The sequence below is a fragment of the Schistocerca serialis genome, chromosome 10 (assembly GCF_023864345.2).
Source record: "Schistocerca serialis cubense isolate TAMUIC-IGC-003099 chromosome 10, iqSchSeri2.2, whole genome shotgun sequence".
Classification (NCBI taxonomy): domain Eukaryota; kingdom Metazoa; phylum Arthropoda; class Insecta; order Orthoptera; family Acrididae; genus Schistocerca; species Schistocerca serialis.
In genome coordinates this window covers 142,189,107-142,206,002 of record NC_064647.1, presented here as the reverse complement: position 1 = coordinate 142,206,002, position 16,896 = coordinate 142,189,107, and the positions used below count along the sequence as shown (strand labels likewise).

Here is a 16,896-nt window from a genome sequence, read left to right as displayed (position 1 = left end):
TTCCAATGTAACACTTTATTACACAGAAACAAATTACCGTACGAGTACCAAACTTGGTAGCATTAATTTCAAGGGCATGGGGGACAAGAAATAATCCAGAATCAATTCAATTGAAACTGTTTTAATGTGGTGCTATGATACATCATACCATTATGTACGGTACTATTCATTACTGCTACAAAAGGCGCTCAATATGGTGCCCATCAGTGTCCAGAAGAGTCTGAAAGCCCAGGATTGCATTCTGCACAGCAGAACGAAGAATGTCTGTAGGTATGCTGGCTACCTCTCTTGATATGCTCCATCTGGGATCAGCACATGTGTGAATCTTTCTAGGTAAAACCCTGTATTTCAGGTAGCCCCACATCCAGAAATCACAGGAAGTGAGATCAGGTGATCGTGCAGCCAAGTATTTGGAAACAATTCACTGATAATTCGATTGTTTCCAAATGTGTTTCGGAGACGCAGGTGAACTTCACTAGCGATGTGCAGTGGGGGCCCATCTAGCGCAAAAACTGTACGCGAGTTCAATGCGTCTCTCTCCTGCATAGCAGGTATGACATGCTGGCGAAGGATAACACAGTAATGCTAGCCAGTTACATTGTGTACCTTTGGCCCTTGAGTGCTAACCTGTTCAAAAAGAATGGGGCAATAATTTCACCACAAAGATGAACATCATGCACTGTGACTGGAAGTGAAGATCCCCACACTCTAAAATTCTGTGTATTCGCCTCAGCTGTCAGAGAAAAATGAGCTTTGTCTGTCCATAGGACAGTCCAGGGCCAGCTCTTGTCAACTTCAACCCTTGCGAGAAAGTGGAGAGCGAAGTCAACAGGTTGTTGTACATCCTATGACACAAGTTGCTGTACAATACAGATCTTGTACAGATACCATTTCAAAATCGTTCAAAGCACCTTCCGTACAGTGGACCACGTGATGTTCAACTGTCGTGACACAGCACACACCCTGTCTGATGATCGGAAATTGCAGTGAGTGTTTTCTGCCGTAGCAACAGCAATTTCATCAACCACCTGTGATGCAATCGGCCCTCAGTCTCTTCCTGGAGCGACGCCCAGTTCTCCAGTTCATATGAACTGCTTCATCAAGCTCCACACAGTAGGTGCAGTAAGAGGACCATTCCATAATTGTTTCAGCCAGTGATATTCTCGAAGTGCAGTGACAGTATTACTGTTGTTTTAATAGTAAAGCTTCACCAACAATGTCCTGCTCTTTTTGTCCAAGCTCATCTTGACACGTCAACAAGTGCACCAATTGCACTGCGACTGGTCAGGTGTGTGAGACTATGAATCATGACGACTTGATCACGGCACCTGGTGGCCATAGTTAGAACTGGACGGTGGCACTGTGATGCATGGAAATCGTGCACCCCATACTCTGGACATTAATGCTACCATGTTTGATGATCATACAGTAAAAGTTTCCATGTTAATAACGTGTTCACTCTGTGCACAGCTGTCTTCTGTAACATTAAAATATATCTTTGGTTCTTTATCACTGAGATTACTGACTAACTTTTGATTCTAGCAAAGAAGGATCAATTTGTTATTTGACTCTGCGTTTGTTACACTTTGTGATTTTATGTACAACATAATTACAGATATCAAGACCAACACTCAAATACAGTAAGTGGGTTCAAACAGGAACTTTGGACTGAAGACTGGAACAACATTAAAAATAGAGATCTATTGACAAGTATTTTGTATTGACATAAAAAGCAATAATTTAATAATGACTGCATTTTCTTAAAGAATTACCTCCAATTATGTTTTTGTTTAATCACTTTCCACAGAGCACTTATGAAATTCCTGCCTTTACATTTTAAATGACTCCAATGAAGCTGCAATTCATCCTAAATACAAATAATTTTTATTCATTTTTATTCTTCATTTTGGTAACTGTCTCCACATCTATACTCTCACAATGTGATGTACAACTGCTTGCTCTCCACTTGGATTTTACATGAAAATGTGATGTCTCCAAATTTTCTGCCATATACATTCATATTCCAAAATATTATCTGTTAGCCCCTACCTATTGATAAATATCTTTCATCAGTAATATTGGGCACTATAGTGCCTCTCTTCCGCTCCTCCCCCCCCCCCCCCCCCCTCCTTTTATAAAGTTGGGAGGATTGTATCTCTGTAAACTTTTCAACATGAGCGAAGAGTCAGTTCTTGTGCAGCCTTTTGCCTTTCCTTTTTTTTTTTTTTTTTATATATATATAGTTCAAGAATTTTTGGGTACCTGTTTCTCCATAAATTCTTGTTTCCTGTGCTGTATTGCATAAATAGCCCCAATCCAAAATCAACTCACTTTACCACCAGAAGACAATATGTGTGTGTTACAAAACTCATTTGCTAGCTATATCTGCATCAGAATAACGAAGTGACTGAAACAGAGTTGTTTACCTGGGACAGTTACCATAAAAAAGTAACCAAATGAGGTTAGTCGCATCTTCTATGCTACCCCAGGAATCAGTTGCCACAGTCAACTGCAGAAAACATTTATGGCTGGTAGTGTAATAATGGTGATTGTTTTTTGTTATATGCACTGTTTCTCTAAGCTGCACATTCATTTTACACAGCTGAATGTCTTAACTAGTTGTAAAAGTGTTCAGAAAAGTATAAGATTATTACCACCATGCAATGCAAAACAGTATTACAATGAAAGAAATGTGGATTTATCCAGAACGGAAATGCCCAGCTGTTGCTACCTAGTTAAATTGTGTACATAGACGTGTGAACTGGCAACATTGCCTCCTCCCATGTTCCACTGTCAATAGCTTTGTTATTTTGATTAAGGTATAGTGTATCGTACTTCTCATTGTGATCCAGTAGAATACACAAAAAGCCTTCTTAATTTAAGATTAAGAAGTCTAAAGTCAGCTACACTAACATGTAGTATACATAAGTTACATGATGTCTTTTAGTAAGCAAGAAAAGAAGTAAAAGCATACATTTCATTCAAAGCATATTAGTAACTGGCCATGAAGCTGAAAACCTGGTTATATCTTATGTATTTGATAAATTACATGACTTAGTAATAGATGACAGCATATAAAACCAGGAAATTGTAGATAGAGCTACACTAACTGCAAAATAAAAGATAAACATATTAAATGAGGAGGCATTAAGAAAGTAGCCACATGTACTCTTTATTAAGAAGAGCAACAATGTGCCATTAAGATGTGTGTTCTTCTTCAAGGTAAAAAATAAAACAAAAGAGCAACTAGAGAAGCAGTTTTATTCATGTTCTGGTTATACAGGAACTAATGATGTTTGTTTAGACAATGGCTGTTATCTAACATGTCTGCCATATTAACATGCAAATGACAGATGATAATTTTAGCAAAGAGCATCAGTATTAACAGATTTCCATGACTGAATGAAGTCCCAACACAACACAATACATTTTCTTCAAACTGCTCTGCCACAATGTAAAAAAATTTACTTTCTTGATATTACTTTATGATAAATCAATTTATACATAAACTTCTTTAGAATGTATATGTGTATGCTTTTCTGACAAAGCATACAGAATATTTGACATACATTTGCCATCACATTAGCATAAAAATGTTTACTAAAGTGAGATCCCTTTGATATTGCTTAAATAAATTCACTGTATATAAAGTTAACAATAGGTGCTCCTTGTGTTTTGAATTCTGACACAAACTTACACTATATATTCATGCACTGCCAATTCCACACCTTCCTTTACTAGCAGATTTCAGCCATATAAAGAAGAATTAACGTCACCTACATAAAAAATTGTGCTTAAATTACACATTTCACATAAGGGCTAACATTAAAAATTAAATGTGTGTGTAAAAAATATATTCCAAATGTTATCAGCTTTTTATTGTGGTTTAAAGAGTGCTGCAAGTTTCACTTGGCACAAAAGAAATAATGTACTTTCTTAAAAAGCTCAGTAACTACAGGGCAATTCAAAATGAGTATAGCGATTAATTGTCAAGAATTATAGAGAATGTAAAACTAGTTCAAAATTCCAATTTTTGGCCAAGTGCTGTGAACTGAAACCTGGTACATGCCTTGTGATATGTACTTGAAATTTTTTGTGTCGTAAGTGTAAATGGTGGGTCCTCTACGGAATGCATTCTACATGTTAGAATTTAACAACTCCCATTCAGTCATCACAGTGGAGAGAAGATTTCCCCTGATTAGATCCTTCAGCAAGATAGAGCACCACCACATCGTGGTATGGATTTCAAACATTTCTAAATTGTTTGATTGGTTGTACAGGACACAACAATGCTGTGTTCTGCTCTTGGTCACTTAGATCTCTGGACATGACATCCATGTATTTATTTTAATGGAGTTATGTTAAAGACCTCACGTATATACCTCTTTTTCCAAAAACAATTCCAGAACTGAAAATGCACGTATATACCTCTTTTCCCAAAAACAATTCCAGAACTGAAAATGCACATTTCAAATGTGCTCTCATTGGTGACTACAAATGCGCTTTGAATGTATGACTTGAAATGCATTATCACTTAAATATTGACCTTGTACCCAAAGGAAGACATATCAAATGTAATTATACAAAAACTTGAACATTTTTTTACATTCTCTGTAATTATTATTGACAAATTGCTACGCTTTAAAAAACTGTAACTGTTTGTAGTCACTATATTCATTTGAATTGCCCTGTACTGTCATCTCCCACAACAGCATGAAAAATGGCACTTGTTTCTGAAAAACCATCTCATTTTAACAAATAAATTGATCCTCACATTCCTAATGGACAAAACAAGCACACACTAACCAGACTAGAAATGACTAGTGACATAACAGTTTCATTTCAAATCTATCTCATGAATGTTTCTGTTACACCACTTCCCAACCAAGCATAAGTTGGTCCCATATTTACGTCTGAATGCTTTTTATGGCCTATCCTATCACTGTTCTATTTGCCAAGTAAGATCTAATATCTCCCAAATCAAAATGTTGTTCTCTTTCATTTCTATGTGTAGGCGGACCTTCACAAATTGAGTTTTGCTCACAATAGATGTAAAGTGGCACAGTCTTCCCTACGGGGACAACTACCAACCCCAACACCCTTCCCGATTTGATACGAGTACTATTTATCATACAGAACTAAGATGCTGGCAATGTTTCAGAACATAACTGATGAGCAAACTTGCCCTCCCTGATCTGTTTAACAGGACTGAACCAACATTTCAGATCACAACATCTAAGCAATTGCATTTACGATGTCAGCATCACTTTTCATTAACTGGTTCGTACCCTTCTTTCTCGATTCTCTCTTTGAACTTCAGGTAGTTGCGTTTTCTGTCAAAGTGTTGCACCTGAAACAGATTAAAAAACATGACTGTATCAACATTTTATAAACAACACAAAATTTTGAAGACATATTTGCAATTTTCTGCTGAGTGTTTATATGCTACTAGATTAAGGTACAAATAAAACAATGTACTGGCACTTTGAAGCACTTCTCTTCACTATGTGAAATGCATAGTACTGCCGATAGGTATAAAAGTGACACATTTTGTAGCTTTTGGAACTATTAGCTCTAGTCTCAAGAAGAAGAGAGGGATATGTTGGGGAGGTTAAAAATGAATGGGAGAACACTCAGGCATCATGATGAGAAGCACTCATCTGCAGTGAGGGCGAGGGTAGGCGAAGATGTAGGAGGATGTGCCAGAGAGAGTAGCTCAGACAGAGTTGGTCCATTGGTAGGAACTGTGCTGGGAATGATAAAGACAGAGTGAGAAGTAAAGACAGATAAGACAGATTAGCAGAAGAGAAATGAATACAGCAATTAAGAATTAGGACAAAAAAGGATAAAAATGGACAAGTGCAAGTAAGCCTAGCACTCTGAGGGTTCTGTACAAAATTAATTATGTATGTAGGTAGTTCATCTATAGATTTTGATGACTGGGTTTGCGAGTATCAAAATGTGTGACATAAATGGCAATTTCTTTGGATGCACTGACTTAGAAGCTCAATTTTTTTACACCACCACGGTACTGTGGACCTCAGTATTTGACATAAATACTTGATACCTCCATTCCTTCCTTAGAGAAAAGTGTCGTAACAGACAGGCCACAAAGTGACTCTACAGAGGTTCTGTTTTAACCAACTGAGGTATGGAACCCTAACAATATTAAAAAGTGTTATGAAAGAAGAAGGGGGGAGGGGCTGTGTTAATGGGGATTACCAAGTGTACAAATACGAAATGTGGATTTCAGACAACAATCTCACACAAATGCAGTTGGTGCTATAAAGATTTGACACTGTGCCATTTTGTTGTGTCATTAACAAGTGTGAGACGCACACGATTGAGAAATTGGAAAAGTGTGTGCATAGTGTTGTGGTGTTGTGTTCAGTATGTTGAAATTTATACCGAACAAGGAACATTTGTTGACAGCATTAATGTTTTGTTTTCATTTGAAGAAAACTGCTGCTGAATCATACCAATTACTTTGAGAAGCTTATGGTGCACATGCTCCATCACAAGATATATGTGAACTACGGATTTAGGATTTCAAAAATGGTGACTTTGATGTTGCAAAGAAGGAACATAAAAAAAAGAATGAAGATGTGGAAACGGAAGCACTGTTGAACGAAGATGATTGGTAAACACAAAAGCAAATTACCAAGCAATTGGTCGTTAAGTCAACAAGCTGTTTCCAATTGGCTACGAGTGATGGGAAAGATTCAGAAGACCAGTAGATGGGTACCACATGAGCTGAAAGATAGGCATATGGAAAAGCCAAAAACACATGAGACAGTTTGCTCACTCAGTACAAAAGGAAGTAATTTTTGCATTGTATAGTTACAGGGAATGAAAACAGGATTTATTTTGACAATTCCAAGCACAAAAATTCATGGGTAGACCCAAGCATACCATCCACCTCAACTGCAAGATCAAATCGCTTTGGCAGAAAAGGGATGCTCTGTGTTTGGTGGGACCACAGGGGCAATGTCTGTTATGAGCTGTGAAAACTTGGGCTGCCCACAACAACTGACCGATCTGAACAGTTAGCTGCTTGAATAAAGGCCACAATACCGAAAGAGACAACACAAAGTCATTTCTCTTCATGACAAATCTCCTTCACATACGGCAAAACCAGTTTGTGACACGTTGGAAGTACTTGGGGTTGGGAAGTTCTACCCCATGTGGCTTACTCACCAGATGTGGCTCCTTCTGATTACCATTGTTTGCATCGACAGGTCACACTTGCTGAGCAGCACTTTGATTATTACAAAGATGTGAAAAGTGACTCAATGAATGGTTCGCAGAAAAAGGGGAAAACTTTTATGGTGTGGCATCCACAAATTGCCCGAAAGATGGGAAAAATCTATAACAAATGATGGAGCATATTTTGAATACAGCACTATTTATTATTATTCTGAACTTAATATGTTTTTAGGCAAAAAAATCCAAATTTCACACTTGTACACATTTTAAGTCTAATAGGGTGTCACAATGCAAGGACTTGTTGGAGAGCAAGGTCCCATCTCTGGATTTCAAGGAAACTTAAGTTCAGGTAAGAGGCTCCTCATGACTCTGTAGTGTAGCATTAGCTGGCACTTTGTCTCTTTAGTCATGCTGTGAAGCATGCTGCTCAGCAACTGGAAACTTGGTGTCCCCAAGATGGACATTTCTTGTGTGTCCATTCATGTGCTCAGTCAATTTATTGGCAGTCATGCCTATATAGCCACTATGAAGTGAGCAAAGTTACTCAATAAACAACATGCATGCTTTCACAAGTTGCTCTGCCCTTGATTTTGTAGGATCTACCAATAGTTAGGATGGAATACGGCCATGTCCTACGTGAGCAACAGAAGCGACTGACAGCGAGTGACTTCTGGATACATGACATTCCAGTGACAAGCAGCAGAATCGGGCGAAAAACTCGGGTGTCCTGCATCCGAGCGACCAAGTCATGCTACAAGATGGCTGCTTAAAGCCAACCAGCTGTTTCTATAAAATGGCGCTCCTAAACTGTAGAATACCGTAGCTGGAGAGTAAGGCTACAAAATTAGGTTTACTTAAGAAAATAAAGCAAAAAGGAATGTTGTGCATGAAATATATAAAGGGTGGAATCTCAATGGACAATTTCATAAATATCACCAACTACGAAGATCACCAGACAAATTCTTCGAATACACATGAATGAACAGAGCAGCATTCAACTATCTCATCAATAAATTAAATACGAATGTTTTTTTACATGATCAAGAACTTCTAACAGCCAATAAATGCATAAGAATAACTGACTACATGACTAACTCTCCTAAATACACAGCTTGATATCAATATATAGCTAGTTGTGGTGTAGCAGTAGCATTTCAATATGTGATTACATGCATGTGAAAGGTCGTGGGTTCGAATCCAGGTTTTTCTTATATCTTAACTCACTCAGTTACAATTCTGTATACTAAGTTTTATGTATACTGTTTACACTGCATCGCTAAGTACATTTTTAAGGTTTTGCCAAAGAACTTGATCTTTATATGTGTACACACTTATCCCAGTATATCACACACATTAAATTCCTAATAAATTACAATTAACCATGAAATCTTACAGATATTTGATGTTGCGAGCGTAATTCATCAGCAGTCAGTGTTAAGGCCAAGCATTTCAAATGGTCTAAACAGTGTGTAAAAGTAAAGCATGGAAAATTTTTGATAAGAAAGTGAAACATTTTGTGTAATGATTTGTCTAAAAGTATGAAATAAAAAATATTAAGGAAATGTTTGGTACACCTCATTTTCTGTTAATGATTTTAAGCATCACTCAAAGGCACATAGAATGTTTCTCTGGTCTACTTATTTCTTTTACACAAATCATTTCATTTCATAGAATATTTGACTGATTTCTTTCAATTTTTATTTTCGAGTTTTATTCGGAAAGCATGATCTCACCGACTCCTCATTTGCCTTCCTAACGTACTTGATTGAAAGGAAGCCTTTTTGAAATTTCAATACCACACTAATGTATCTTTTTATGTGCAAAACAGTTAGATCTTGAACAGATGAAATTTTTGACACTTCATTTACATAGCTTGGCAGCAGCTTTTCGTGAAATATTTCGATTTTTCCTCAACTCATTAGTTTTCGTTAATTAGCCTGATTACTGTCAAGCAGTTAAATATTTTCAAGCAAAACTAGGCGTCACACTGGTCACTTTGATACCCGGTTTACCTGTTTCAGTCCCTTTGTTTGGCTATGAAAATTTGGACAAAACCTCATGGTGTCATTTATAGAGGATCTTGTTTTTGTTCAGCTCACGCGCTTACAAAAACGTATCAAGTGTTAATCACACGATAAAATATTCCTTTCTGCGTGCTGTCATTTCCAAAAATCATCGTTTCGATATCTTCAATCGCTTATGAGATACGACGATTTTTATGACCACTTGATTCCCAAAGCACAGGAAAGGTTTGGACGCGCTGCGAGCGACCCGTTCGCGGATATAACAACCAATATCTCAGGAATACAAAGAGATATCATTCCGGTCTCAACTTTAAATACTGTTTAGATATATTGGTTACATTTCATATGCAATAATGTATGGCCTTAAATGAACTACACAGAAAGTCTACACAATGTGATTTTACCACTAAAAATTCTTAAAAATTTCATGTAGACATGTACCCAATTTCATGCAGCACAGTAACTATGATGAATAATGAAAATAAATTCAGACCTTTATCGTTTAAAGATATCAACCTATAAGACATGGAAGAATCAAATTTTTTCACTCAACAGTTTACTTAAAATCGTAGAAGTATTTCATGGCTGCCATCAAATCCGCTCCACTGCTTTGCTGGAGGGGGGGGGGGGGGGGGGGGGGACATAACACGTGGCTGTCGCACTCTGTCACGCGTGCTGCAGTTACAAGCTTCAAACACGATTGAATTCAAATGTCGCCAGTTGCAGCAGGAGACAGGCAATGACACAGATGTCGCTCACGTCTATATCTGCGGATGTGTTTTGTTGCTTGAAGCTGTCATGCACTGTCGATCGCTTCTGTAATGGTGCATGCATAGGGTAGATTTTACAGCAGAGACAATTGCGCAGGTGGGTAGGGATAATGGTTTGGGAATGTTATAAAGTTTCACTCGGATATTACACAGTTTGTGAGGGCAGTGGAGGGTGACAAGTGAATGTTGGTGACGATTGGGGGTTGGGAGGGGAGTGAGTTTCATTGTCATTTTAGGGTTCAGGCTGAAGAAGTCATAGTTTTGGCAGAGTAAAAATTCAATTCAATTCAATTCAATTCAATTCAATTCAAGTTCAAGGCCTGGACTTAATCTCTGATAACACGTCCCCCGTTCTTCTTTCATTATAAATGGATTATTCTGATGACTTCTTTCTGTGCTATTGAGGCATTCAAGGCTTGGGTGGTACTAGGTGACAAGGGGGGTTGGGTTTGGTTGATTTAGGGGGAAGGGACCAAACAGCGAGGTCATCAGTCTTGTCGGATTAGGGAAGGATGGGGAAGGAATTCAGCTGGGCCCTGTCAAAGGAACCATCCCGGCATATACCTGAAGCAATTTAGGGAAATCAGCGAAAACCTAAATCAGGATGGTCGGACATGGGATTGCACCGTTTTCCTCCCGAATGCGAGTCCAATGAGCTAACCACTGTGCTGTCTCGCTCAGTGACAAGTGGGGTTTCCTGCTTTTTACTGAAATGGAACTGTATTAGTGAGAGGCCTAAAAGGGCAATACTATTGGCTGTACTACACAATTTGCTTGGTGAGGAACTCTGGCAATTACTTTTCTCAATTAAATTTCCCTTCAATACTATTAGTACACTCAAAAATCCTTAGTGGATTACAGACAATGGTACGAGTATGGACAACCACTCACATATACAGGATTTGCTAAATGGAACATATGTACATTAACAGGAAACTGAATTTTGAATAAAAACGCTATGCAGCGAACAAAAATTTACGTAGGAATGGTGTTATTTCTTTATGGAGTGCTACTGGCGAGCTAATTGCGTAAAACTCATTCACTAGAAAAACTCCAAATGGTTCAAATGGCTCTAAGCACTATGGGACTTAACATCTGATGTCATCAGTCCCCTAGACTTAGAACTAATTAAACCTAACTAACCTAAGGACCTCACACACATCCATGCCCGAGGCAGGATTCGAACCTGTGACCGTAGCAGCAGCGCAGTTCCGGACTGAAGTGCCTAGAACCGCTCAGCCACAGAGGTCGGCAAAAAACTGCAAGCCACATAATCTAAGACTACACTTTGCTAATAAAATGTTATTTTTTCCTTTTGTTTTGAGAATAATTAAAGGCTGCAAACTGAACTACTGTATGCAGAATGTAAACAAATTTTGGGCTTGATAGGGGCAGAGAGCAACAGATGAATTAAGCTACAATTAAATTACAGATAAACTGTACATAGATCTCCAAGGAAATTTTGACTAAAAGTAACAAAATACAAAGCAAAATAGAGGGTCATGGGTAGTGGCAAACAGCAACAAAGAGAATACAGTACAATGCACAATAACATTGTTAATAAGTAATGACCAGGAGCAACTGAAATGATGTGAAGAATGTACGGAACCAATGAAAGAGCCCTAAATTGTGTCAGTACAACTCATCAGTATAGCATTCTACAATTACTATTCTTTGCACAATTTGTCTACATATGTTATTTAATTAGGGTTATTGAGAAGCAATACATTTCTAGCAGCACCTTAACACCATACGCACAGGCTGCACTATATACAGTGTGGTTATAACTAAACATTTTCTCTGCTTGAGCCAGTGCAGAAGGAAAACTATACACACCAGTGGGTACCTTACATCACAGAAATGACAATCAGACAGCGTGCTGCACGATTTGCATTGTTAGTAGTCTTACTGTCGTGACTTGCCATTAGATCCAAGCACTGATACGCCAATGTAGGATTGAAATACAAGCATCATTATGCATTACAGTTGCAGACAGTCAACATGAGTCTGGACAATGTGAGTAGGGTTTGATCATAAAGCTGTTTCATCAAACCAACAGCAACGGTAGTGCTGCTCTCCACAAGTATCGATGCAACAATGGAATACGGATACGTCTTTTCTCCGTATCAATGTTGAAGAATATGATTTGGAAGTTAATTTTAACTGCTGATTTCGGAAATGCTCCTGTGAAAGGCCAACGCCCAATTGCACCACATATAATTGAAGAAGTTACCACTGCCAGAGCTGAGAATGCTGTATGCAATGTGCAATCTTTGAGCGGTGCACAAGATGTGTCACGACAACTGACCATTCCACTGTCCATCATTCGGAAAGCACTGCAAACAACTGGAAAATGGAATCTCTAGTGTGGTTTCTGATTGTCATGGATGCAGATAATCATCACATTCAGCAACATTAAAAATGTTACCCTCTCATGTGGAATTTAAAATGTGTGTATTTCAATGGTTTTTTCGTTATTTGTCTTCCACTTGTCCTTAGAAATGTTTCCACAAAGTTTCACTGTGCCTCAATCACTCATTTTTCATGGGGGCTGTCAAGTGGTGACAGTTTAATTATGGCCACCCTATATACGTGTCAATAAAAATCAACAGCAAGGACTCACGAAATGTATTACATAATAGTAACTATTCTAACACTTGCATCTGTAAGTTACATAATGAAAATCAAAGGTGGTAATCAGGTTAGAGGCTACAAAGTAAATGCAGCAAGCTCCTAATTACCCAGGTGCACATTATTCAGCTTCTAGATTACTCACACAGAGTTCGGCAATCTGGGGGTGGGGGTGGGGGGGAGGAAGCTGGAAGTAATGTGTTATAATTAAATCAACACCCTAATTTAGAATAAAAATTTCTGGTTGTGCATATGTGGTTCAACATCAATGCCTATGAACTGGGATTTGAATAGCTACCTGATGCATATATATTGTGAACCAGTGTGTTTGGTAGATGAAGAGAGCGAAGGCGAGGCAATCAAAGGACCTGTTATCGGGCACACTGAGGCACTGTAATACGATTTATTATAGTGCATAGCACAAAATTCATTTGACTATACCACTGTTCTTACTGCTTGAAACATGAGAGCTGACTTTAAGCAACAGTGAATGACAAACAGAAACACAAAAAAATTGGACGATTATTTTCCAAAAGTGAAATGAAAGAATACTGTGTATATAAAGCATAATTTTGTAAAAAACTGCCAGTTTCCTGGGAGTATTGTGTAAGTAATGAAGTGGGCTTTCATATGTGACATATAGCACCTTTTATGAAAAAAGTAAACAGAAGATTCCAATGAGAATAGGTGTATTTTTGATTATCTGTGCAGTCTCTGGTCTGAATTAACCCTGGTAATGGGGAGCTTGCTGTATTAAATATACTACAGCATAAGAACTAGCACTTACCTAAAGGCTGAACTGGCTGGCTGATTAGTAAAGAGCGCGGAAACTAGACAGTTTCTGTGCTGGTCAGTTGCAGCAAAGTATTAGTCCAGTGTCGCACAGAACAATTTTCTTCCTTGTTAGGACACTATTCTTCTTCGCTCTTCATCTCCTCTTATAACATCCGCCACAACAATGATGAGAGTTTGGTGAGACATACTACCAGCTCAGCCTCTAAGTAAGTAGCAGCCTCTTATAACTCTGTGGATTATCTTCTTGCATCACAAATTATGTCAGAATAGTAATGCTACTGTAGTACTACAGCACAAAAGGAGGGAAGAAAGGAAGGAAGATTAATGTTTAACATTCAACTGATAACAAGATAAGTAGACATGGAGCACAAGTTTGGATAAGAACGTTATGGGGAAGGAAACTGGGTATGTCAACTTCAATGGACACCTCTTGGTGTTCATCTTCACTTAAGTGAAGTAAACTCAAATCTGCATTTGACCCCTCTTCTACATGAATGAAAATCCAGTGCACCATAACCACATCACCACCTGGCTCAGTAATACAAAAGGAAAACTCAAAAGTCACCAACATTCAGCGACAAGAACATCCTTAGACAAGAGCAAGTCAAGGTCCAAACTTTTACCATCAATTGGAGTTGAAAACAATACAACCTAGCTGTTGCGTAGAGCCAAATACTCAGTTATCAATAATTGTTGTTGTTGTTGTTATATTCAGTCTGAAGACAGGTTTGATGCAACTCACCATGCTAGTCTGTTCTTTGTAAGCCTCTCCATCTCCCCATAATTACTGCAACCTACAGACATTTCAATCTACTTAGGCTTATTTCACATCTACCCGGCACCCAGCACCTGGCAGCCGGCACCGTCTAGCCAGCTGTGAGGGTGTGGCTCTTACGGGACGTTTCACACCTGGCCAACAGACGATGTGCCCGGCTGATCGACAGCCGACAGCCAGGACGAGGCTGAGGGATGCCGGCGGCCCCCACTGTGTCGGCTCGATGTCAGTGTCATGTGGAAATACCGGCGCAGGTGGTGGGACATGCAGAACAGTAAAGCGCTACACACATAACCAACAACTATCGTGTGCCGGCCAGTTGTTTTTTGCTTCGTTGGTCGTTCAATCTGTTGTGGAGATTTCTACTCAAGGCAGAAATTGCTATCGAAATCCTTATGACATTAGTTCAGGAACGACCAGTTTTGTGGGACAAGACTTTAGGTACTTATAAGAACAGAATACAAACACGGAATGCATGGATAGAAGTTTGCAAAGAACTGAACGAAGGCTATGAATGGATGTGTGACAAAGACAGAGACGACTATGGTAAGTACATTTTTTTTTTTTTTTTTTTTTACTTTCAATACAATAAAAAAATTACGTCAGTGGCACATTAAATTTTAGATAACCGTCATTTCACAGATCCCTCCAGTGTCATAAAATAATTCGTCATCATTTTTCGTACATTATTGGAAGAAATTCCCCCATGTACACATTCACTTCTTGTTATACTTTCAAGTCCAGTTATTGACAGAGCATCCTCGGGGCTGTACCTTTGTTTTTTAACAATGGCACTGTGCAAAACAACACACTCCTTGACATTATCAAGAGCAAAATCGGGTTTTAAATTTATAGCTCTGTGGAAAATCCTTAATTTATTAGCCAGTATTCAAAATGAACATTCTACGTACCTCTGGGCTCTTGACAGGGGATAACTGAACACTCTTTTAGTAACTGTTAATTTGTGCCCAGAGTATGGTTGTAGAAGGTGTTGATGCAGTCTAAACGCTTCATCACCAATAAAAAAATAAGGTACCTTTGGACTTACTGTAGTCTGAAGGCACCTGTCTTCAGGAATTAACAGTTATTTTCATCAGTGATTTCCACAAAGAACATTCTTTAAATAAAGTAGAGCCACTCTCTTTACCATAACAGCCGATATCTACGTTGATAAATCTATAGTCAAAGTCAGCCACAGCTGACAACACTACAGATGAATATCCTTTTTAACTGTAGTACAATGAGTTACATGGGTCATGGATGGACAATAAGAATGTACTTTCCATCTACAGCTCCAACACAGTGAGGAAAATTTGCTCTTTGCTCAAATTTTCCAGCAATGTTTTCAGACTTGTCTTTGGTGGGTAGAGGCACACATTCATAACGCAGAGACCAAATAGCTTGGCACACATATCTGACTACTTTACTGATTATGTAAATATTTAACCGATGTTTTGTTTAAGGTCATAGTAAAACTATACATCCTTTAGGATAATAACCTTTTTTTAAATTTTAGCTATTGTTTTCTTTCCCACTCACATGACTGTAACTGGAATTTGGAAATTTGTGGTAGTCTTATGGGACCAAATTGCTGAGGTCATCGGTCCCCAAGCCTACACACTACTTAATCTAACTTAAACTAACTTACGCTATGGACAACACACACACACACACACACACCCGAGGGAGGACTTGAACCTCCGACGGGAGTAGCACGGACCGTGAGAAGGTGCTTAGGACTGTGCGGCTACCCTGCGTGGCTGACTGTAATTGCCAACATTTGTATAGGCTGGATACATTCTCGGAAGGATGTATTAACGAGTTGAATGGATCTCTTCATTCGTGCATGTATATCGTCAAAAGTTCATAAACTCATCTGAAAATAATTAAAAAACTTATTTTCATCTCCCCTTAAGTTCTCAAAAAGAACAAAGAATGCATCCACTTCATCTCTTCTCATACTGAGTGGATGGACCCAATGCACTCTTCTTCTTCTACTGTTTTTCAAACGTCAGTACAAGAGATACCATGCTAATAGCTGGTCATGCTCAATTTGTTGTCGAGGTCAACTGAATATGCACAAGACATGAAAGAACGGTTAGGGTATGCCGTGCGGCTGCTGGCTATGTGTGAAGAGGCGGTAAGTCCCGTGTTGGCAAAAATACCAGCTTGTCGGCTGCCAGGTTGATGTGAAATAAGTCTTACTGTATGCATGCCTATGCCTCTCTCTACAATTTTTATTCCGCACACTTAACCCTATTACCAAATTGAGCGTTCTTTGATGTCTTAGACGTGTCCTATCAACCAATTCCTTCTTTTATATAATAGAGGGAAACATTCCACACGGGAAAAATATATTTAAAAACAAAGCTGATGTGACTTACCATACGAAAGCACTGGCAGGTCGATAGAAACACAAACAGACACATACATACATACACACAAAATTCAAGCTTTCGCAACAAACTGTTGCCTCATCAGGAAAGAGGGAAGGAGAGGGAAAGACGAAAGGAAGTGGGTTTTAAGGGAGAGGGTAAGGAGTCATTCCAATCCCGGGGAGTGGGGGTTTTCCGCTCCCGGGATTGGAATGACTCCTTACCCTCTCCCTTAAAACCCACTTCCTTTCGTCTTTCCCTCTCCTTCCCTCTTTCCTGATGAGGCAACAGTTTGTTGTGAAAGCTTGAATTTTGTGTGT

The 16,896-nt window shown here is 38.7% G+C and overlaps 1 protein-coding gene across 2 annotated transcripts in view; it reads right to left on the bottom strand.

Moving 5' to 3' along the window:
- The window catches only part of LOC126425288 (uncharacterized), a 390,004-nt gene that overhangs the window by 343,659 nt on the left and 29,449 nt on the right, over positions 1-16,896 (bottom strand). The window contains exon 3 of one of the 2 annotated variants that reach the window (XM_050088259.1): positions 5,289-5,350. The exons of the other annotated variant lie outside the window; for it this stretch is intronic. The gene's annotated coding sequence lies outside the window, so the exon portion shown is untranslated. The remainder of the gene's footprint in view (positions 1-5,288; positions 5,351-16,896) is intronic. 2 annotated transcript variants of the gene reach the window in all.